Source organism: Phacochoerus africanus, chromosome 2 (genome assembly GCF_016906955.1).
Source record: "Phacochoerus africanus isolate WHEZ1 chromosome 2, ROS_Pafr_v1, whole genome shotgun sequence".
NCBI lineage: Eukaryota > Metazoa > Chordata > Mammalia > Artiodactyla > Suidae > Phacochoerus > Phacochoerus africanus.
Window position 1 is genome coordinate 196519132 of NC_062545.1, and position 23675 is coordinate 196542806.

The 23675-nt window shown below is 40.1% G+C and overlaps 1 protein-coding gene across 4 annotated transcripts in view; it reads right to left on the reverse strand.

Moving 5' to 3' along the window:
- SYNE2 (spectrin repeat containing nuclear envelope protein 2) overlaps positions 1-21417 on the reverse strand; it is a 356033-nt gene extending 334616 nt beyond the window's left edge. For 2 of the 4 annotated variants that reach the window (XM_047767512.1, XM_047767510.1), the window contains exon 1: positions 21277-21417. The gene's annotated coding sequence lies outside the window, so the exon portion shown is untranslated. The remainder of the gene's footprint in view (positions 1-21276) is intronic. The other 2 variants (XM_047767513.1, XM_047767511.1) reach the window with 1 other exon arrangement.
- Between the last annotated feature and the right edge of the window lie 2258 nt (positions 21418-23675).

Genomic DNA, 23675 nt, shown 5'->3' on the forward strand with positions numbered 1-23675 from the left:
AGCAACTGGGACGCATAAAGTGAAAACTACCCCTGCCCCAGATGAAATCAGGATTCTTTAAAAATCAAAGACTGAAAGGGTTCTCTTTAGTCATGTGATTATGAAGATAAAAATTCATGTAGATGGCACCATCTCTGAGAACTCGGCTTGTCTGATACTTTCAACCGCACGCCCTCTGCACAACAATATTTCTTCACTTTTCCCCTTTGACATGCTTTATCTTCTACATCATGAAATCAATTTTATATGGCAAAACATGCAAAGAAAAGGAGAATTTCAGGACAACTGTGGTAATGTTCGTTTTGACTAAAAGTAAAAAAAGCTAAAATAAAAATGTAGTTTATCTTCAAAATGTTTGTTTATATATATTTCTAATTCTTTCAGCAAGATTTTTGTTTTCGCTTTGGGATTACCCAAAGGCCATAGTTTTTGTTTCTTAAAAAAGCAGTTATGGCAAATGGACGCATAATATTTTCTGCCTCTAAAAATAAACATGTATCTCTTAAACAACATTCTTAACTTCAACATTCTGGCCATTCCCGGGACAGCAGAGATTAGTTAATCAGTAATTTTTAAGAGAAGGGAGCTCAGGCAGGTTACAGAAATTCTTCCGGCAACCCCTGGGCCCCTCCTCTATCCGCAACAGCCAGCAAATTACAGTACTTTGTTAGCTCCCAACAACAAAAGAGCCCAGCAGAGCCGGGAGGGTGGGAGTGAGGCAGCCGAGGTGGAGGGCGGGGTTGATGGGGGATCTGTTCTACTAATAAGGGGACGAGGAGGGGCCGGAAGCGATGCACCAGGAAAAGGCAAACCTCCAGTACTAAAAGTACTTTTCCGTGTTGATGTCCTTCTTTACAACAAAAAGGTTAAAAAAATCAAAATGAGCAAAACAAGGCTCCCCTGAAGGATGGCTAACAGATCGGTAATTTGTAGGTATAAAGCAACAAGAAGGGAGAGACAGAAGCAAATAAGCCAGGAAAGCAAAACCCAACAGGAAGATCACACTTTCCAAGCCCATGAAAGGTTTAACTGTTCCTAATCCTGGGGTTTAAGATCCTTGAAAACAATAACCTTCTAGAAAGCAGATACAAATAGCCTAACATGTACCTTGATCACGTCACCGTTCACTGGAAAAAAAAAAAGGAGGGAACCAAAATCATGAACGACCCAGACAATTTAGACAGAAGTTCTGAAAAGAACCTCCTGAGCCTCAGTCCTTCCATTTACTGCACAGTTTCCTTTACATCCTGTGGCCCATTCATGGTTCATGAAAGAAACAAGGGTACCATCCACTTTCTTGCCTTTGATTTAGTAAAGGAAAAAAAATTTACAATTTTCTATAAATTTTCCTCCCACACTTCAATGAGTTACAGTGGGGTCAACGCTTTCACCTGCGTGACCATGTAAATATGGAGAAATTAAGTTCATCTTCACGATCAAGAATGTTAAGACTAGGCCAAACCCATCTCCATGCTAAATAACGGAGTATGTCCATGTCTATAGTCACAGGTGATGCCATTGTTGTACTTAACATAAAGTACCAAAAGAACATACTCAAAGATCCCTTTCAAATGTGAACTATGTGCAGCTGCAATAATACTGGAAAGGCTAAGTAAACTATGATAGGTTTTACGTGGCTTCTTAAGTACAGATGTTAATGAGTATTTGCTTATTAAACAATAGTTTCCAAAACAAATACAAAAATTATATGCTCACAAATCAACAAGGAAAAGACAAACAACCTAACAGGACAATAAAACATCTGAACAGGTGAGAGGGAATAAAAACCTAAATATCCAAAAATAAGTGAATGGCTAAATAAATTGTGACATATTAATACATTAGAAATATTAACACTGAAAATGAATAAATCAGTATTACATATATCAATATGGATGCATCTCACAAATGATAAAGTTGAGAGTTTTGGTATTCACTTTACTATAAAAGAAGTAGCATGTTGCTGCCAGAATACAAGCATAGCTTTTGGCAAATTAAAGTGCATGGCATTTCTTAGTACACTAGGAGGAATGAAGTACACAAGTCCAGGTCTAAAGCTTCAGTGCTTTTCCATGCAGACTGTGCACATGTTAAGAAGGTGTCCAGTTTGTCTAGTAGCTGTTAAAGAGTTGGACCAATATTGTATGTTTCTAATCACTGACTATAGCCCAAAAGAGCCCTGAAAAAAAAATATATTATGTGTTATGTAACAGCAGAGTAACAAAAGCAAATTACATTTTATAAACAATTTTAAAATAAAAATTAAAAAATTAAGGTGAGGGGGAAAAATGAACTTGCAGAAAAATGAGTACAGGATGGTACCAACTACATGCCATCTTAAAAATACTACATAAGGGTCCATGATGGGCCTGATATTCGGCCAGTTATACCTTGGCATGGCTGGATCTGCGGCTTATACCAGCACCCATTATGAGTGGCAAGGCCCCCCACACTACCAGCTTGTTAAATAATTTTAAAATCACCCTTAACATTTACATGCAACAAAACTATAAAAAAAACACATGAGAATGACAAACACAAAATTCAGGACAGCTGCTACCTGGGAGGAGGAAGAGGGGTCACAGCCGTGTTAGCCACCACTTGTTTCTAAACAGGATGCTAAAGCACCTAAGTGTGATGTGATGATTTATATCTTTTCATGGGTTTTAAATAATACCTACTAATAACACACATACACACATCTACGTTAGCAAGAGCTTTGAGCCAGGAATCTGGAAATGGCATTTTTACTCCTTGTTCTGCTAATTACCAGGGGGACTCTGCCAGCCCTGAATCTTGGTTTGTCATCTGTGAAGGAAGAGGATTCAAGTATGATTCAGTTCTAAAATTCTGAATTAAATTCAACACGAAGGGTGGTGAATTCTCTGGACCCATCACCTGTGCCACACTGTATAGGTGTATAAATCATACATGAGATAAGACTTACTGACTCACGGTGGAAAGTCAGCCCAGGAATGGCCCCACCAAACTCTGTCCTTCACTGTCCTTTGTGATGACGGCAGACCTCTAAGAGCTGGTTGGCTAGGTTTGTAGGTTTAGGAGACCAGACCAATGAATGTCGGTAAAAGGACGAGGTCAGTTTAAATGACCCAAGTTTGCATTTACTTGTGTTTATAGGTTATTTTCTATAATCATGATGGTCCTGAGGTGGAGCAACTGAGACCGTTAACATTAGTGATTTATTCAAGAACATAAAACTCTCTGGAACAAACCCAGGATTCTAATTCATAATTGGTATCTTAAACAAGTTGAGTAAGATACTGTTATTACCCAACTTAAACTCTCTCCACTATTTCCCACACCTTCAAGACCCCTCTTAGAGAAGAGAGCCCCTCTATTCCCTACAATCCAACTTTAGCGAATAATTTACCCAGACTTGTATGGTGCATAAAGCAAATAAACTAGAAAATCCTTAGATCACTCAGTAAATCACTGTTGATTTTAACATGTAAATGACAGATTCTGGGACATGAAAGTTGGTTTAGAAAGTGCCATAACTTAAAATAAAAATAAATTATATTTGTTCTAACTACTATAGATTAGGATTTTCATACCAGAGGGGTTTTGTTTGTTTATTTAACATGAGGTCACAACTGCAACACATGGAAGTTCCCAGACCAGGGATCAAACCAGAGCCACTGCAGAGACAACGATGAGTGGTTATGACATGAGCCATAGGGAAAGTCCTCATACCAGAGTTTTAAGAAAAGTATTCTAGAGAAAATTTTTATAAATTCATATCTTCCCAAAATTAGAGCTCCTTTCAATCCTTTTTGAGTTTGCTTCTCTCTAACTCTTGACTTTGAGGAACAACCGATTACTGCCTGGGTAAATGGGGAGTTCTAACTAATACCAGACATCAAGTCTCACCTAACCATGAAATCTTAGTACTCTGACTGGTTAATAAGAAAGCAAATAAGAAAAAAAAGCAGCTAAAAAATTAAATGCTGTGTGGTTTGGAAGCTGTTTTTTCTAAGGTGCTAGCCCACAGCGCAGCTCTTCAATAGGTATTCATTTCATTCATCAAAAAGGTGTTGAATCAGGCAACTATGGACATAGAGAGTGTCTCTGAAAGAGGGATTTGATTTCTGAAGTAGCTGAACCTCACACTGTGAGGTCACCCCTTCTCCCAGGCTTCCCTTGTGACCTGCTCTGGAGCTTGCAAACTAGTTTCCATTTCATTTCTAAACATGGCAGAAGTTTCTCACCTGAAGAGAAACAACCTGAATTACTTGTTTCTGAATTTATCCAGGAGATACAGTTCCCAGTTCTGGAGACATAATTTTTTAAATCTGATCTGAGGTCACTTCATCTCGGGGAAAGAACAGAATGCACTTCTGTGTATGCAGAATTATCTCAGTTGTTACAACGTGGACAGGGACTCCATTAGAAACCTGGCTGGCTTTAAAACAAACAAACAAAAACTATTCTGTCTACTTCTAAGATTACTTTTTCTGTAGAATATCTTTTAGGTCATTAACATATTCAAAAATTACATAGCTTCCTGTGAAGAGAAACTTCCTAAAACATCAATAATCCTTCTGACCTCTTGCCTCCAGTAACACAGATTACAAAATTCTTAAGCGTTTTTTTTTTTTCCATGGAATTTCAAACTACAGTTTTGAGGTTTCTAAGAAATGTTTTTTTCCTTCTCTCAAAGACTTCCCAACAGAAAGATCCCTGACCTTTCCCCAGCCCTCAAAACTCATATAACATAAAACAACCTCAAAAAGAAATAGACCTAAATGCTTTTCTCCCCACTGGTGAACAATTAAAATACTGCCAAGAAAATATCTTATGCAATTTACAATATTTTCCTGAGCAGAATCTAAACTGGAACCAATGAGGAATCATGAGAAGCAGGACCACTCAAGACAAGAAAATGTCTGTGGAGCACTTGGATTGAAGGTCCTCCAAACTATGTAGTCAAGAAGCTGACCAAGAGAGGCACGGAGATCTGTTTCACTTTAGAAAACACATCTCAGTATTTGTGCACTTCCTCCAACAATCTACAGGGCAATAAAAGTGAAATACCATGATATCATCTTCCTTATAGCTCAAAAGTAAAAGCAGGTACTTTTGCTTACATGGATGACCAAAATTGTAGATTCTCTATTTGATAATAATGATAAAACAGTCATAAGAATAATTAATATTTATTTAGTTCTTAACTTGTGCCAAACATTTTACATGCATCATCCTTTTAATCCTCAAAAGAGAGACATCAGCTACCCCATTTAGAGAACCATGGAGGTTAAATAGCTTTATGGAGACCATACAGCAAGTTACTGGCAACTCTTGATTAGACACAAGTGTGCAGTCTCCAAACTCTATATCCTGAAAGTTCCGGACAGGCAAGATATATCTAATCTACTAACTTATTCTATGAGTCTATAGAGAAATTTACCAGAACACATTCTGTCTGAGCATTCAACATATAAAGACTTTAACAGATTAAAAAAGAGACTAAAATGGGCCTATGTTAGTTTAAGCTCTCAGTTCTGTCTTTTCCTCTCAAATAAATAAATAAATAAGATAGGTGTTTCTTGCCCGCTGTTGCAGTTAACTGGCAAACTTGTGTAACAAATTAACTCACAGAACTGGTTTAGCAACAAAGGAGAAGCTCAAGGCCTCTAAATTCTAACCCTAGGTATGTCAGTGATTTGAAAAGTGATCCAAGAGCATTTATGAACATTTAAAATTTGATGTTTATAGGGCTCTCAAAGCACAGTCTAAAAGAAGAATCTGTATTTATAAAACCTCAATAATAAGCCCTGATACTAAATATCTAGGTGAAAAGGAAGAAGCTTAAAATCTAGCTACTTTGCCTAATTACTGCCAAGGTTCCAAGTGTTCATAAACATTCAAATGGGATAAACATAAAATTGTCCACGGTGATTATCTTTAGGGACAGAGACTGCAGAAATGGAAAGTGAAAATAACATGAGGAAAGACTTTTGCTTTTTAATGTGTGTTGCACATGTGTTGCTGGATTTTTGTAATGACAAAAAAATTTTAAGACATGCTCAAAGTCTTCCCAGATTTAATTTTTATCTGCATTCATGAGCTTGACCTCAGAATTACACATTTCATCATCTAACAAAAGGAATAACATTAAGGAAAAGAGCATCATTCTCGCTGCCCTGTGAGAATTCCAATTCAACTAAAACAAAGCTCATTTTATAGTTTTAACTATCTCCTTTCCAAGTATTTCCATTTCATAGGAAGCAAGAGAAAATCTTGGAGGACTTCAACTTTTAAGTAGCTCTAAAAGGAAAGGAATATTAGAACTTGAGAAATAAGATTAGTTATGAAACTCCCTCAACATTCTTCAGACAACAAATACTAAGCACCCAGTTAGAGGACTATTCTCCCTCATGGTAAAGAATATGCAATGAGAACCTGAATGAAGAAGTGATGAAAAGTGGCACAGAGGGCAGCCCACAGCCTTCAGGACTCACTTGTCATTCTTCCCAGCCCTAGTTCTCCTCTTGCTCCAAAGAGCTTGAAGAGAATGATAATAAGTGAGAAATGCTTTGAAATTAGGGTAGATATTTAAATATTGGACCTCTTCTTAGCCTCTATTTTTCATCATTAAAAATACTATTTGCTTCCAATAATGATCTGTGGAGATGTTTAGCATAAAACCCGAGACATAGTAGGTGCACAATAAAAGCTTCCTTCTTTCAAAACTAAATATCCAACCACCAGCTGGGTGCCACTCATCATTGAGCTCAAAAGACCCACTACCCCACCCTCACTGCCAGACCATCGGTTTTCCCCCACATCTTCTCCTCCTGTGGTACCTCTCTCTCAAGTAATGGCATCAACATTCTTTTTGACACCTAATTTAGAATTCTCTCTCTTCCCTCTCTTTTTAATCTGTTCTGACTCTATTCTCTGAATTTCTTCATCACTTACTTGGATTTCTGAAAGCATCCTTGTAATTGGATTCCCTGCCACTCCAGTACATCTTTCAGAATGTTACTGTGAAATAGAACTCACACTAAGCCATGCTGTGGGTCCCCAATGACAAGAATCATGGTCCAAACACTTCCGTGTAATGAAAACCCCAAGATCTAACCACAAAGCATCCATCCGGACCTCTCCCACCACATCCTGCAGGAGCCCCATGCTTCCGTTTGTGCTGTTCTTCAGCCCATAATCCACTTTCCTCCATTCTCCACCCATGAAAGCCCTACTCTACACTCCAGACCCAGCTACATGGTATACTTCTCTATAAAACTAGCCCTAACTTACCCAAAGTTGGCATTAATTACCACAGCCCTTGGCTGGTACTTCAGTTGACAGGTCTTTCATCCTGGATCTTTCTAGAGTGATATGTTTACATCTCCCCCACTTCCTGCAGAATGGGAGCCATGTCTGACTCACTGCTGACTGTCCCCTAATACCTGCCACTTAGACCCTTGTTCACTTCACCCTTGAACTGAATGTAATAACTAGTATGTATTACTATGTGTTCATAGGGTTCAACTACAAGTACTATACTGGCCACTATGTGTACTGTCTCAGTAATATTCATAACACTCCTATAAAGTAGGTCACATTTTGGTGTCCATTTTACAGGTGAGGAAGCACTACTCAGAGAGATTCATAATCTGTCCAAAGTGGCACAGCTAGTATATGGCAAAGCCAGGATTTGAACCACAGTCTGTCTGACTTCAGAAGCTATGCTCTTAAGCATTACACTATACCACAGACATTTCTTTTTTTTTTTTTCTTTTAATTTTCTAGGGCCACACCAGTGGCATATGGAGGTTCCCAGGCTAGGGGTCTAATCGGAGCTGTAGCCACCGGCCTATGCCAGAGCCACAGCAATGCCAGAACCAAGCCATGTCTGCAACCTACACCACAGCTCACGGCAACGCCAGATCCTTAACCCACTGAGCGAGGCCAGAAATCAAACCTGCAATCTCATGGTTCCTACTCGGATTCGTTAACCACTGAGCCACGACAGGAACTCCTACCACAGACATTTCTAAAATTCACTTGTTTGGAGTTCCCATCGTGGCTCAGTGGTTAACAAATTCAACTAGGAACCATGAGGTTGCAGGTTCGATCCCTGGCCTCGCTAAGTGGGTAAAGGAGCTGGAGTTCCCGAGAGCTGTGGTGTAGGTCACAGACTCGGCTTGGATCCCGTGTTGCTGTGGCTCTGGCGCAGATCGGCAGCAACAGCTCCTAGCCTGGGAACCTCCATATGGCACAGGTGCAGCCCTAGAAAAGACAAAGACAAAATAAATAAATACACACACACACACACACATAATAAAATAAAATCCACTCGTTCTTTTAGTGCTTATGTACATAGGAGTATGCCTCAAGACCAAGACCCCAGAAAATTATATTTTATCCAATCAGCACATGGAGGCCACTTTGGTCCTGCTCTAGTCCAGGGTCATAAACAAGCAGGTCCACAGTCTTCCAGATACACTAATTTTTCTGCTTCCTAACTCTCACCCTCAACCTCCTGAAAAAAAAAGTCAGAAGGAAAATGATTTCAAAGACAGGGATAGGAAGAGAATGAAATTGTTTCTTCTTGGTGGAACACACAACATTAAGTGAGGCCCTGTCAACAGAGGTTTGACAGGCATATAGAACCTGAAAGAATATGTTGGGTCATTTCAAAACACACTTTCCCAGCTCAAACCTGAAATCAGCAGCTGTTGCTAAGAAAACACGGAACCAACTGTGAGAAACATGATGACTCATGAAAGGAGCAGGCTTACCTTTCAAGCCTCAGAAACCATCACCAATAAAGTCTTATAACCAAATCATCAACCTGTGCTTATAAATAGTTGAGAGTTACTTTTCATCTGTCTCAGAAAGAAATACAATCATCTCTGGACTAAACACTATTCATAAAATTAATTATTACCCAACTGAGTTTGAGCTTCCTATAATGAAAAAAAGTACAGAGACTACAAAGGTACCACACTTTCTTTTAAACAAAGGCCTATTAACAGAGGAAAAATTTTTACTCAGTATCCTCAAAAGAGTAACTACAAAAGATAGACTGCTAATCAACTATTTTCTTTGTCAACATACCAGCACGAATAATAAAACACACCTTTAGCTGCTTTATAAACAGAATTTACAGTCAACCCTTTATTTTTTTCTTTCTGAATGACTAGCTCAAATTTTTGAACAAAAAACATGCATTACTGTATCACACAATGACTGTCACCTACCAGACTGACTGTAACTTACCACGGGACAAAGGGCCCAGATGCATTTGAGTTGTAGGGTATTGTATTTGTTTAGGTGGGCAAGGAGAACAGTCTTGAACAGTTTTATTTATTTTGTTGCAATTCACACTTCAAATTAAACTTACTTCTGAGTAGTTAGCATTTTTAAAAGAAAATTGGCAAACTCCTTAGATAAGACCCATTAATTAATGTATCACACAAAACCAACCAAACATGTAGAGGTCAGCTGTGTTGGAATTGGCTTTTCCTCAAGCTATCACAATCTGTGGTCCAGAACTACAGTGGGAGAAAACAGGTAGTGTGTCTGTGTAAGTTAATTCTGCCCACTCTCCAAACGTGAACTATCCCCACAGCCCAAGCTCTACCTAAATAGGTCATTTCTAACCTTGATGAGAAGATGGTGCATAGCACATAGATTAAGATGAGTGGATTTTTTTTTAAGACATCCCTATATGTTGAATACTTTTTCTTTCCAAATGAAACATATTTGCCAAAATGAGTAATGAGATTTTTTAATTTAAATACATTAAAAATTTGCTTAGAAATCTGTAAAAACCTTTTTATAATACCGTCCTTACTAAAAATCTGCCTTTCAAATGAAAGTTTCCCCTTCAAACACAATATTTCAATTTTGGTAGCACATGGGCATATATTCTTTCTTTGTAGTCGGGAATATTATCTTTAAATATAATGTATATATTGCTATCATAATGATGAGGGTACATAAAATATGTTTACTGCTGTAACCAGTATATTTACCTTTTAATGGATTTTATACTATCAGGAAAATAGGTACAAGTGTGTCCACACTACTGTTTGTTTGTTTTTATTAGGGCCGCATCTATGACATATGGACGTTTCCAGGGTGAAGGTTGACTTGGGATCCAAGCCGCATATGTGACCTACACCACTGCTCAGAGCAACGCTGGATCCTTAAGCCACTGAGCTAGGCCAGGGATGGAATCCGCATCCTCATGGATACTAGTTGGGTTAATTACTGCTGAGCCACGTCAGGAACTCGAACACTATTGTCTTGTTTCATTCATCTTTTGTATAAATGAACTCCAAATAAAACTTTATCTATAATTTTACATGGAACAGGAGTTCCCATCATGGCGCAGTGGAAATAAATCCGGCTAGGAACCATGAGGTTGCAGGTTTGATCCCTGGCCTTGCTCAGTGGGTAGGGTTCTGGTGTTGCCACGAGCTGTGGTGTAGGTCGAAGACGCAGCTCAGATCTAGTGTTGCTGTGGCTGTGGCATAAGCCAGCAGCTGTAGCTCCAATTCTACCCTTAGCCTGGCAACCTCCATATGCTTCAGGTACGGCCCTAAAAAGACCAAAAAAAAAAAAAAAAAAAACCCAAAAATGGAACATGCAATGGCTATATGTCATTCAGTTTCAAATTCATCTCTGGCAACTTAATAGCTCAAATAATTTAAAATACAGTTATTTATGGATGAGATGATATGATGTGTGGAATTTACTTCAAAATAATCCAGCATAGAGGGGATAGGTGAGGGTATAGGCAAAAATCATACTGACAGGATTTAATAATTATTGACACCAGGTAATGTTGACATAGGAGTTTCATTTCACTATTACCTCTGCTTTTAAATATATTTGAAATTTTTCATAATTAAGTTTTTAAAATATAATTTACTTTTGCTCCAGTGTCAGGCCTAACTTTACCATTTTTTGCTTTTTTTTTTTTTTGTCTTTTTAGGGCCGCACCCAAGGCACGTGGAAGTTCCTAGGCGAGGGATTGAATCAGAGCCACGGCTGCTAGCATATACCACGGCCACAGAAATACCAAATCCAAGTCATATCTACAACCTACACCACAGCTCATGGCAAGGCCGGATCCTTAACCGACTGAGCGAGGCCAGGGATCAAACCTGTGTCCTCATGGATGCTAGTCAGATTCATTTCCACTGGGCCATGATAGGAATACCAACTTTACAATACTGAATTTCTGTTTCACCAACCTAGCAGTTTATGTTTTACGTGACTTCCTTAGTGCCAACATAGTTCTTAAAATACAATGGGGTAAAGGAAACCATTAAAAAAAAAAAAAAAGACAGCCTACAGAATAGGAGAAAATAACTGCAAACAATACAACCCACAAGGGCTTAATTTCCAAAATATACAAACAACTCATACAACTCAACAGCAAACAAAAAAAAAAAACAAACAACCCAATTGAAAAATGGACAGAGAACCTAAATAGACATTTCTCCAAAGAAGACATACAGATGACCAACAGGCACATGAAAAGATGCTCAACATCACTAATTATTAAAGAAACGCAAATCAAAACTACAATGAGATACCACTTTGCACCAGTCAGAATGGCCATCATTAAAAAGTCAAGAGGGAGTTCCCATCGTGGCGCAGTGGTTAACGAATCCGACTGGGAACCATGAGGTTTCGGGTTTGGTCCCTGCCCTTGCTCAGTGGGTTAATGATCCGGCGTTGCCGTGAGCTGTGGTGTAGGTTGCAGACATGGCTCGGATCCCGAGTTGCTGTGGCTCTGGCATAGGCCGGAGGCTGCAGCTCCGATTCGACCCCTAGCCTGGGAACCTCCATATGCCGCAGGAGCGGCCCTAGAAAAGGCAAAAAGACAAAAAGAAGAAGAAGATGTGTTACATATATACAATGGAATACTACTCAGCCATAAAAAAGAACAAAACGATGCCATGTGCAGAAACATGGATGGATGTAACTAGAGATTCTTATACTAAGTAAAGTAAGTCAGAAAGAGAAAGACAAATACCATATGATATCATTCATATCTGGAATCTAATATACGGCACAAATGAACCACACAGAACAGAAACTCTTGGACAAAACTGAAAGAAACTCATGGACGTAAAGAACAGACCTGTGGTTGCCAAAGGGGAGGGGGAGGGAGTTGGATGGACTGGGAGTTTGCCTTTAGGAGATGCAAACTACTTCATTTAGAGTGGATAAGCAATGAGGTCCTGCTGTATAGCACAAGGAACACTATCCAATCACTTGTGATGGAACATGATGAAAGATACTATGAGAAAAAGAATGTGTGTGTGTGTATATATATGTATAACTGGCTCACTCTGCTGTACTGCAGAATTGATAGAACATTGTAAATCAACTATAGTAAAAAAAATTTTAAATACAATATGTAAATATCATATTTCTAAACCATATTCATAGAAATTAGGACCTAGGGAAAAACTTTGAGATCATCTAATCCTTCACGTCAGTGGTCCACAATCTTACACATGCATTAGAATCATTTGCAAAGCTTGTTAAACACAGACTGCTGGGCCCTACCCTTAAGGTTTCTCAACCAGCAGGAAACTTTCAAGTGTGCTTTCTGGACCACACTTTGAGAATCACTGCACTAGGCTTACTCCCATTGCCCAGTCCGTGTCTCCAGGGCAGTGATCACCAATTACCACATTGCAGATCCTTCTCCTACTAGACAGCTGACTTTCAAGCGCAAGGGATATAAATTTTCATCAGGGTGCCAGAGCCCAGATTCAATAAATATTTACAAAGTAAATTAATTTGTTGGATGATTTAAGTTTTCTTTCATTTATAGTTGAGTGTTTGTCAATGTACTAACATTCAGAATTTGGGTACATTTACATACCCAGATGGAAAGGAGCTACTCAATGATAAAGTACGACAAAACATCAACTGGAGCCAGAGCACAAGTAGACAACAAAGTAGAGCTGCATCTCAGATCGGAGCTTAAGGCTCACTTTTGTCAAATGTGTTATTGTGACCCAAGGTGCTTTAATCAAGTGCTTTTCATCTCATATATTATCAAAAGAAAGAAATGCTTTCAAACCCATCTTTCGAAGTTTCTTGGGATCTGGAAAATGTCAGCGTGTGAGGACTGACTCCTTCTTCCCACCCACTTCCCTTCCCCTAATGCTGCCCAGAGGAACAAAAAGAAGTACCACACACTCAACAGCTCCTGCCTGGAGAGTTCTCCAAGTACAGGTGTCTGAATCTTAATACCTCACAGTGTCCTGAACTACCTGTCTATTATAGCAATGATCAGCTCAGTGACAATCCAGAGAATTTAGTTCAAGAAAATGAACTATGCTCTTATTTCTGAATTTCACTGCTTTGAAGTTTATTCTAAAATTACAAGTTAGAATACATATATATTCATATACATGAATCCAATAACCTCAATATATATGATTTTTTTAGTAAGAATATAATATAGAGGAGTTCCCATTGTGGCTCAGCAGAAACGAATCCAACAAGTATCCATGAGGACACATGTTCAATTCCTGTCCTTGCTCAGTGGGTCAGGGATCCAGTGTTGCTGTGAGCTGTGGTGTAGGTCACAGACGTGGCTTAGATCCTGAGTTGCTATAGCTGTGGGGAAGGCCAGCAGCTGGAGCTCCAATTCGACCCCTAGCCTGCGAACTTCCATATGCCATAGCCCTAAAAAGAAAAAAAAAAGGAATATAATATAGAATATAACCTCTGTTAAGGGTTCCCACTGTGGCTCCGGGGGTTAAGAACCTGACTAGTATCCATGAGGACACAGGTTTGATCCCCGGTGTGGCTCAAAGGGTTAAGGATCCAGTGTTGCTACAAGCTGTGATGTAAGTCACAGACACAGCTTGGATCTGGTGTTGCCAGGACTGTGGCATAGGCCAGCAGCTACAGCTCTGATTTGACCCCTAGCCCAGGAACCTCCATATGTCAGAGGTGCGGCCATTAAAAAATTTATATATACATATAACCTGTATAAACCATGGGTCAGTATATGATTTTTTGTTATTTAGATTCCTATAAAAATAATTACTCAAATAAAAAATACTAATGTAATGTGGGGTTTATAACAGACCCAAAAAAAATAAATAAATAAGATGTATGACAATATCACAAAGGTTAAGAAAAGGGAAATGGAAATACACTATTGCAAGGTTTTCATACTATACATACAGTGGTATAATAACATCTGAAAGTAAATTATAATAAGTTAAAGTCGTATACCGTAAACCCTAAAGCAAATACCAAAATTACAAGGAATGATAGCTAATAAGTAAAAAATAATATAAAATAGAAATGATAAATATTCAATTAATCTAATCAAAGAAAAAAGGAAAGAAAGATGAGAAAAACAGAAAACAAATAGCAAGATTATATATTTAAGGTGAACCATAATCAATAACCACTTTAAATATAAATGATCTAAACACTACAATTAAAAGACCAAGATTATTACATCAGGTAAAAAAGCAATACCCTTCAAGGACTAGAATACAACTCAGAACGCCTTAAGTGTGGGCTACACATGGCGACTTCCATCCCAAGAGTATGGGAAAGGATGGGGAGAAAAGAGTAACTCTACAGTAGGGAAACTTGTCAAACACTACCTCAGCCAGGTAATCAAGGTTAACATGAATAGTGGTGAGTTATGTTGACAGTATGCCCCCTTGACATGGTGTAATTAGAATATACATTCTTTTCAAGCACATATACCAAAGTTAATTATATTCTGTGCCATAAAAAAAAACTCTCAATAAATATAAAAGGATTTGAGCCATACAAGTTATATTCTTTGACAATAAGAGAACTAAATTTAGAAATTAATAACAGAAAGATCTCTGGAAAATCCAAATATTTGAAAGCTAAGTAATATATTTCTAGGTAACTCAGGGTCAAAGAACAAATCCAAGTATAAACTATTCTGAGCTGAATAAAAATCAAGTCACACCCTATCAAAATCTGTGAGATGTTCCTAAAAAGAAGAAATTTAAAGGATTAAATGGCTATATCAAAAGGAAAAAAAGGGTCACAATGACCTAAAGAAACTTGAATAAGAACAATAAAATTAAACTCCAATTAAGTAGAAGAAAGGAAATAATAATAAGGATCAGAGTAAAAATCAATAAAATAGAAGAAAGAAAAACAATGGAAAATATAAATGAAACCAGCAGCTGAGATTGAGAAGGTCAATAAAATTGACAAACCTAAGGTTTCTCAACCTTGACACTATTGACATTTTGGCTGAATGATTCTTTGTTGAAAGGATCTCTCCTGTTCATTGTAGGATCTTCAGCAGCATCCCTGTCCTTGACCCACTAAATGCCAACAGCAAATGTCTACCCCACCCCCACCCAAAGACATTATCTTCAGACATTATCTCATCTCTAAAACTTGTCAAGTTTTCCTGGTGGCAGTAGGTTAAACTTCAACCTATGCTTCGCTCCATGAACAAAAATTAACTCAAAGTAGATGGAATTAAATGTAAAATGAAAAACTTCATGGTTTTACATACTTTTATACTTTTCCTAAGAGTTTTATAACTCTAAGGAAAAAAAATCTTTGTGACTCTTAGACAAAGATTTAGTAGGTACAGTACAAAAAATATAATTTATAAAAGAGTAATAATAAACTGGAGTTCTTTAAAATTTAAAACTTCAGATCTTCAAAGATCTGTTAAGAGAATGTAAGACAAGCAACAGATTAAAAGTAGATACTTTCAAATCATGTATCTGATAAACGACTTGTATCCAGAATATATTTAAAAAAAAAAACTCTCACTGGAAACTATGTCTGGTCACTTATGACAGACCATGATAATGTGAGAAAAAAGAATATATACATGTATGTGTAACTGGGTCACCAGCTATACAGTAGAAAACTGACGGAACACTGTAAACCAGCTATAATGGAAAAAAATTAAAGTCTATTTAAAAAATAAATAAATAAAATTATATCCACATTCTAAACTTAAAAAAAAAAAACAAAAAAACCCTCAAAAATCAATACGGAAACAAACAACCCAATTAAAAAATGAGCAAAAATTTAAACAGAAACTTCAACAAAAAAGATATATGGATGGTAAATAAGCACATCATTAGTCATCTGGGAAATGCAAATTAAAACCACAGCGAGGAGCTCCCGCTGTGGCACACTGGGTTAGGAATATGACTGAAACAGCTTGGGTGGAAGAGGAGGTGAGGGTTTGATCCCTGGCCCCTGGGCAGGGGATTTAAAAGATCTGGCATTGCATAGGTCTCTGCTGCAGCTTGGATTCAATCCCTGGCCTGGGAACTTCCATATGCCACAGATGCAGACATAAAATAAAATTTTAAAAAAGGGAGGAGGGGAGTTCCCGTCGTGGCGCAGTGGTTAACGAATCCGACTAGGAACCATGAGGTTGCGGGTTCGGTCCCTGCCCTTGCTCAGTGGGTTAAAGATCCGGCGTTGCCATGAGCTGTGGTGTAGGTTGCAGACGCGGCTCGGATCCTGCGTTGCTGTGGCTCTGGCGTAGGCCAGCAGCTACAGCTCTGATTAGACCCCTAGCCTGGGAACCTCCAGATGCCGTGGGAGTAGCCCTAGAAAAGGTAAAAAGACAAAAATAAATAAATAAATAATAAAATAAAATAAAATTATATAACCACTTTGGAAAAGTATGGGAGTTTCTTAAAAAGTAAAACATGTATCTACCACATGATGTAGCCATTCCATTCCCAGACATTTACCCAAGGAAAATAAAAATGCATATCCATACAAAGACTGAACATAATGTTCACAGCAGCTTTATTTTTAATAGCCAAAAACTGTAAAAAACCCAAATGTCTATCAATGGGCAAATGAATAAATGAACTGGGGTATATCCATACAATAGAACACCACTCAGCAATAAAAAGAGATCAACTACTGATATACACAACATAGATAAATCTCAAAATAATTATATGAAGTTAAAGAAGCCAAAACAAAAAAGAAACAGACCATATGACTCCATTCATAGAAAATTCTGAAAATACAAACTAATCTCTAAGATCAGAGCTATCACTGGTTTTTTGGGAAGAAAGATACAGGGCAAGAGGAAGAACCAGAGGGAAAGATGGATTCACAGTTCTACATATTAATTGAAAACATCAAATTTAACACATTAAATATATGCAGCTTACTGTATGTCAATTACATTCAATGAAGCTGTTTGTCAAATTATCACACAAAACCAGAAAGGCTAGAATTTGAGATAACAATCAAAAAAGGAACATAACCTGCAATTTCGCAAAGAATTACAAGCTTTAAGCATATGATTTTACATTATTCCAGACATAATCCTTTATTTGGTGAAAGTAGGAAAGGAGACACATGACCAAGATCCTTGGTAAAAGTGAAAACAAGGAAAAACAAAACAAAACACACAAAAAAGCAAACACACAGTGAAGCCCTGAAGAATGGGCTAGTACAATTAATACTAAGACTATTTCTTAATTATAGCTAGTCTGAAACATTTCATAATTATGAAAAAAAGGAAAAATGATTTTTTTTTCCAATTTGGCCTGCCCCATTTCTAAGCAAAATTAGGTGCGTTCCTCCTCCCACAGCTCGTCAGAATACACCTTTTCTAGCACCGTCATGTATATTGCCATGGCTTGTTTTCCACGAGACAAACAGCTCCATCACAAAAATAGCACAGTGGCTACATATAAGCATCGTGGAGTCTGAGAGCCTGGCTTCCTTCCAAGGCTGTGCCTTCACCTACTTTGTAGCCTCAGAAAGTTACTTCATTTTTATAAACTAAAACAGGGCCAATAGGGTATATATGAGGATTCGACATGAATATATCCAAACCTTGGCCTACATGGGTCTGCATGATTTGTAACCTGATTACCGCTCTCTCTTCATTTAGTTCTTCCCCAGCAGGTGACAGTGCTCAGCCACAAAGACTTTCCCTCAGGTAATCAGTCCATGCCCACCAAGCTCTTTCCCAACCCAATGCAACCTCCTCAGCTGATCTATCTTCCATTCACATGGGAGTCCCCCAGTTAGTCTATGTCTCAGCATCCTGTGGTTTCCTTCTTTCCATTCAACAAATAGTTCCTGAGTTCCTACCTATGCCAGGTGCTGTTCCAGACTCTGAGGATGCAACAGTGAAAACAACAGCCCTAGTGGAATGTAGTCTAGTGGGATAAGACAGCAGAAACAAACAAGTAAAATACAGAGTCTGTTAGAGGATCATAAGGGGCATGGAGGGGTAAAAGTAGTTGTGAAAGGAGAGAATGAGAGTTGCAAAGGTGGTTGTGATTTTAAATCTGGGGTTTAGTGAGGCCTCATTGAGAATGTAACATTGGGAGTGCCCTTCGTGGCACAGTGGTTAACGAATCCGACTAGGAACCATGAGGTTGCGTGTTCAGTCGCTGGCCTTGCTCAGCGGGTTAAGGATCCGGCCGGTGTTGCTGTGAGCTGTGGTGTAGGTTGCAGAGTCGGCTCTGATCCCACGTTGCTGTGGCTCTGGCGAAGGCCGGAGGCTACAGTTCTGATTAGACCCCCTAGCCTGGAAATCTCCATATGCCACGGGAGTGGCCCTAGAAAAGGCAAAAAGACGAAAGAAAAGAAAAGAAAAGAAAAGAAAAGAAAAGAAAGAAAGAAAGAAAGAAAGAAAGAAGAAAGAAAGAAAGAAAGAAAGAAAGAAAGAAAGAAAGAAAGAAAGAAAAGAAAGAAAGAAAGGAAGAAAGAAAGAAAGAAAGAAAAAAGAAAAAGAATGTAACATTGAATAAAGAGGTGAAGGGGGTCAGAGAAAGAACCATACGGGTATGGCGGCATTCCAGGCAGAGGAAACAGCAAGTCCAAAGGCCCTCCAACAGCCAGCCAGGAAGTGAGTTTGGCTGTAGGAATATGGGGAAGAAGAGCAACAGACAAGATCAAGAAGGGGAGAGGACTGGGGGTGAGGAAGGCCAGGTGGGTAAGCTCTGGGGCCATTGCCTTTTACTTAGAGGGAGATGGAAGCCACTAGAGGCTTTTGTACAAGTGTGCGATCTGATTTACATTTTAAAAAGTACGATTAGTTAAGTCTTTTATGTTCTCCCTATCTTCCAGACTTGTTAAGATAAAGGCAGGAACCACAGCAGTCTTATGCATTTAGATAATTCCAGCATCTAGCACAGTACACTGTAAGCACTCAATATATATTTATTGGAAGAATGAGGTAACCTATGTGAAGCATTTACTGGTTAAAAAATATTCCATAAATGGTTATTATTATTTGGTTATTATTATTTGGAACCCCAGAGTCCAGTATAGTGGCTGGCATATAGTAAGAGATCATTTGAGTAAATAAAAGAATAATTTTGTGAAATTATTGAAAATCTCTATGGAAAACATAGAATAATGACAAATGAATCAATTGCCTTGTACGCTTTCCCAAACTTAACACATGACTGATCCTAGTTTTGAGCTTTACTCTAAATTCTCAAGTTACGCTACTGAGGGCACAACCTAGAACTATCCCATCGTGATTCAATTCTCTAAACATACTGCAATATCCTGCAAATACCATTAACAATGATGCACTGAAATGCTCGTAAAACTTCTAATTGGGTAAACTTATTCACATGATTTTTTTAAAAAAACAATCTTAAAGTACAAGGCTGAGCAGACCTAACCAGTTTGATTTTGATTTTTGATGACTTCAAAAAAGAGCTCGTTAATTCAAACACAAGTACAAAGAACTAAGAATTTCCACTTTTTATTTATTTTGACATCTCCAGAGTCTTCATCACGAAAAAAACTTAATGAGGGTTACACCTGTTCTCTTCTCCCTCCGGGGTCTGGGGGGCGGGAAGCGGGTAATGGCGGAGCTAAGGCGATTCTTTAGTTATCTCAAGAAGAGCCGGGAGAGTCTCAAGAGAGTTTTCCAGAAAGGAAAGGAAAGGAGTCAAACATTAAAGTTCAAAACCACACCAAATATTCCATCTCATAAAAGGTGAACACCCACCCCGATGATGTTTACAATGGCTCAATGGCAGGGTCAGTGCTGGGAGGGCCAGGTGTGGTTGGGATGTTTTAACTGTGATCCCCAACACTAAAAGTAGTCGGATTCATCCTCGCTCAATCATATCATACCTTCAAGGAGTCTTTGGGGGCTATGGAAACTTTTAGAAAAGAAGATGAAAGTTGTTTGATGTCTTTTTTAAAAACGTTAAAATAAATAAATAAATAAAGCGATTCAAAAGTATTGAGCGGCTAGCGAGCACCTCCTGGGCTTGCACTGACTTGCTGGAGCATGTACACAATCGTGCCTGCTGGCGTCTGGCTCAGACGCTCCCTTCCACTAAGGGAGGGGAAAATAATAACTTTCGGAAATAACAGGCGTCCACAAAGGCAAAGGTTACCAGGACCGCTCAACCTCCATCAAATAAGGTGGCTAATGTGGTTTGGAGCAGCATTGATTCCCCCCAAATCCCCCGCCCCTCACTCTTTTTTTAACAGAGAAAAACAACCTATGAAGAAGGTGCTGCCGTCAGACTCTCAAGGCACTTTCAGACAACAAAGACCCCCAGCAATCAAAACAGAATTATAATTCGCACTGTCCGAGTGGCCCCAGCCGCGGAGCTGCTCCTCTGCGGCGGTGCCTCGAGTGCAGGGGCCGAAGAGTCCCCGAACGCTCTCCAGCCCTGAGTGCCCCGGCTGGTCCTCGGGGAGCCGGGGCGAGGGGCGCACCGCCCACGAGCTGGCACCCTCGGCGTCCAGCTCTCCGAGCTCTCGTTCCCGCCGCGTTCAAAATCTTTCCCGCCCAGGCATGACGCGAGGAACGAAAACAATCAGCGGACCGCGACCGCCGGGGCCTGGGCCCGACGGGGAGGCGGAGGGGATGGGGCCGAGCCCCCGGCGCAGCCCCTTTCCCAAGCGGGAGGACCAGCGGGCTGGGGACCGGAGGTGACACAAAGAAGCTGGAGAGACAAACGCCACCCCCTGGCGCTCGCTGCAATTCCCGGAGCGCCCCGCCCGCTGGCAAGTTTTCGGCGCTCTCCACGCACCCCGCTCTCCCCACCCAGGCAAAGTTTCCCGTGGCCATGCTCAGACCCCCGCGGCTGCTCGGGTCCCGTCTCCCGCCGCCCCCCGCCCCCGCCCTGGTTCGAGGACCTTGCCCTTCCTCGCCCCCGCCCCTTCCCCTCCCTCCCGATTTTCCTCCCGGTTTTCCTCCCTCCCCGCCACAGCCCGCGCTCTACCCGGCGCACCAGGATGCAGGGGCCCCGCCGCCGCGCTCACCCGCTGCCGGCCCGGCGAAGGGCGAGGTCGCGGGCTGGGTCAGCCCCGGTCGGCGCCTCGCTAGCCTTGCTCCTTCGATCGCGCCTTCTGCTCTGCCTCCCGCTCGCTTCTTCGGTCCAGCGGAAGGCTCGACGCGCAGCAGCGCGCGCTCCGCTCCTTGGCGCTCGGAAAGCTGCAAACCACGCCCCGCGTCTTCCCCGCCCGCCGCCAGCCGACGAGTCCCGCGCTCGCCGCTCGGCGGCCAGTGCCGAGGCCGCCCGCGAGGCCGGAGGCGGAGCAGCCGCCGCCCCCTGAGGACCGGGCAGCAGCCCGGGGCTGGCAACTTACTTTCCCCATTTTGGAACAACAGAGGTGATATGAGATAGATGCTAACTCAGAAGGCAGGTTAATGACCGGGAGTCGGAGGATGTCACAAACTCCTTCAAATAAGCTTTCTGGGTTGATTTCAGGGAGAAACTTCTCTAATATTCTCGGACTCCTAGGTCTTGGAAGTGGGAGTAAAGAGATCTTCGAATTAACTACCAGACCTTGATCAAGTCATTAAACGTTTGCCGACGCTTTGTAAAACGAGAAATATGGATCGGATGGCCTTTAAAATCTGGATCAGTATTTCCTATGGCATGGCCCAGACCTCAGGGGCACCTAGAGGGAGGGCGCTTGTTAACAGTGCAGAGGGCTAGGTCCTTCCCTCCCCCCCAGTCTTACAGCACCATATACAATTTACAGGTCCAGTGCAAACTGGATTCTAGGGAATCCAAACTGCAGGTGCCAGTTTGATTTTCAAGCAAATTACTCAGTGCCTTTGGACTCAGGATGATGTCAACGGACTCCCACCTACCTCCTGTGCGGCTGTTACAGTACTACTTAGGCACTCAAAATCCTAAACGAAAGATATTGTATCAACTCATTATTATCACATAAAGAAGCAGTGGCTTTAAAGTATTTCTCTATTGCGTTTGTATCACAATCAAATTTAATTTCTTATAAATCCAAGTTCATATATGTTGTATGGCTGTAGAATTTGCCCAGATTACTCAATTAAATTTGGTGTTTATGATCCAAACTAAATGGTAAAGAGCAGAGATTAAGAGGCTTGATAACGCATTCAGCTAACATACATTACTGAAAAAATTAGTTGTAAGTTGTACTCTTTGGGACAATTGATTTAAAAAGTTGTGCCACCGTGGCAGGATAATTCCTGTGAGTTGTTTAAAAAGCACATTATATTGATAGTCAATAGCTCAACTCTTCACAAAACAGCACACTACCAATATACTGTTATTCCTTATATTCCAAAATAATCATTCTGAGAGTACCACTTCTGTTCGTGGGCTACCTAGGTTTACATTTTTTATTATTTGTCACAACAATGGTCTATACAGCAAGAAGATCCTTCTAGTCCTGAGGTGTCTTTTCATAGCACCATTTTGCCTGATACAATCCATGCAAATTAATTTGGGGGAGGAGTTTATCTCCAGGATTAATGAAGCTGTCTACAGAGCATTCCCTGCTATTTTCATTCTCTGTTCTATTAATTCTATTTGTTTATATTTTATGCCAGTTGCTTCATTTATAGTAAATACTGCAAAATCATCATGGCAACAGTCTCTGGAGAAAAATGTTATGAATAATTTACTTATTCTTCTCTTCCAGGCATCTATGCTAACAAGTCCTTGAAGTGAAAGGACTGTTGTTCCACATTGTATATAGTGCACTTAAGAGAGTCCAGAATAAAATGTCTCAGAATGTTTTCAGATGTCCCCACTTAGAGCCTTTTAATTACCTGTGGTGTCTCCTAGCCATGCCAATTTGGATATTAAATTAATATCTACTTGTAAATCCACAAATTAGACTAATGGCAGGAGCACTGAAACAGATCCTTTACATTCTGAAAGGAAAATAAAATGTAATTCTAAGCCAAACAGAGACACATCTGGTTCCTTTGAAATACACTAGGCACGTGAATGGATGCCTCTCAGTGCCACATCTCTGACTGGCAGAGTAAGGGTGGCCATGAACCCAGCTGTGCCCACATTCTCCTATGCGCCAAAACACATAATACAATAGCACAGTATGATGTCATATTAAGTCTCTTAGCTATTATTTACGTCAGGCCTCTGCATTTATAGCTCAACAGTCCACCCAAGAGACTTTGCCTGCTCCGATTGTGGTAAGCACAAGTTTTGCAAATTGATCAAACTGAAAGCACATCTGTGACAAACATGCAATAGCATATGGTGAGAACCACTGAAGCAGACATTCAGTATATGCTGAGCAGCACAAAAGACATGGTCTGAGGCATTCAAGTGAGTTGGGCATCCTTATACCATTAAAGGAACTAGGGTCACCAGTCTTTACATTAGGCAGCAATTCCTGTCTGATCTAGACTTGCTGTTTAC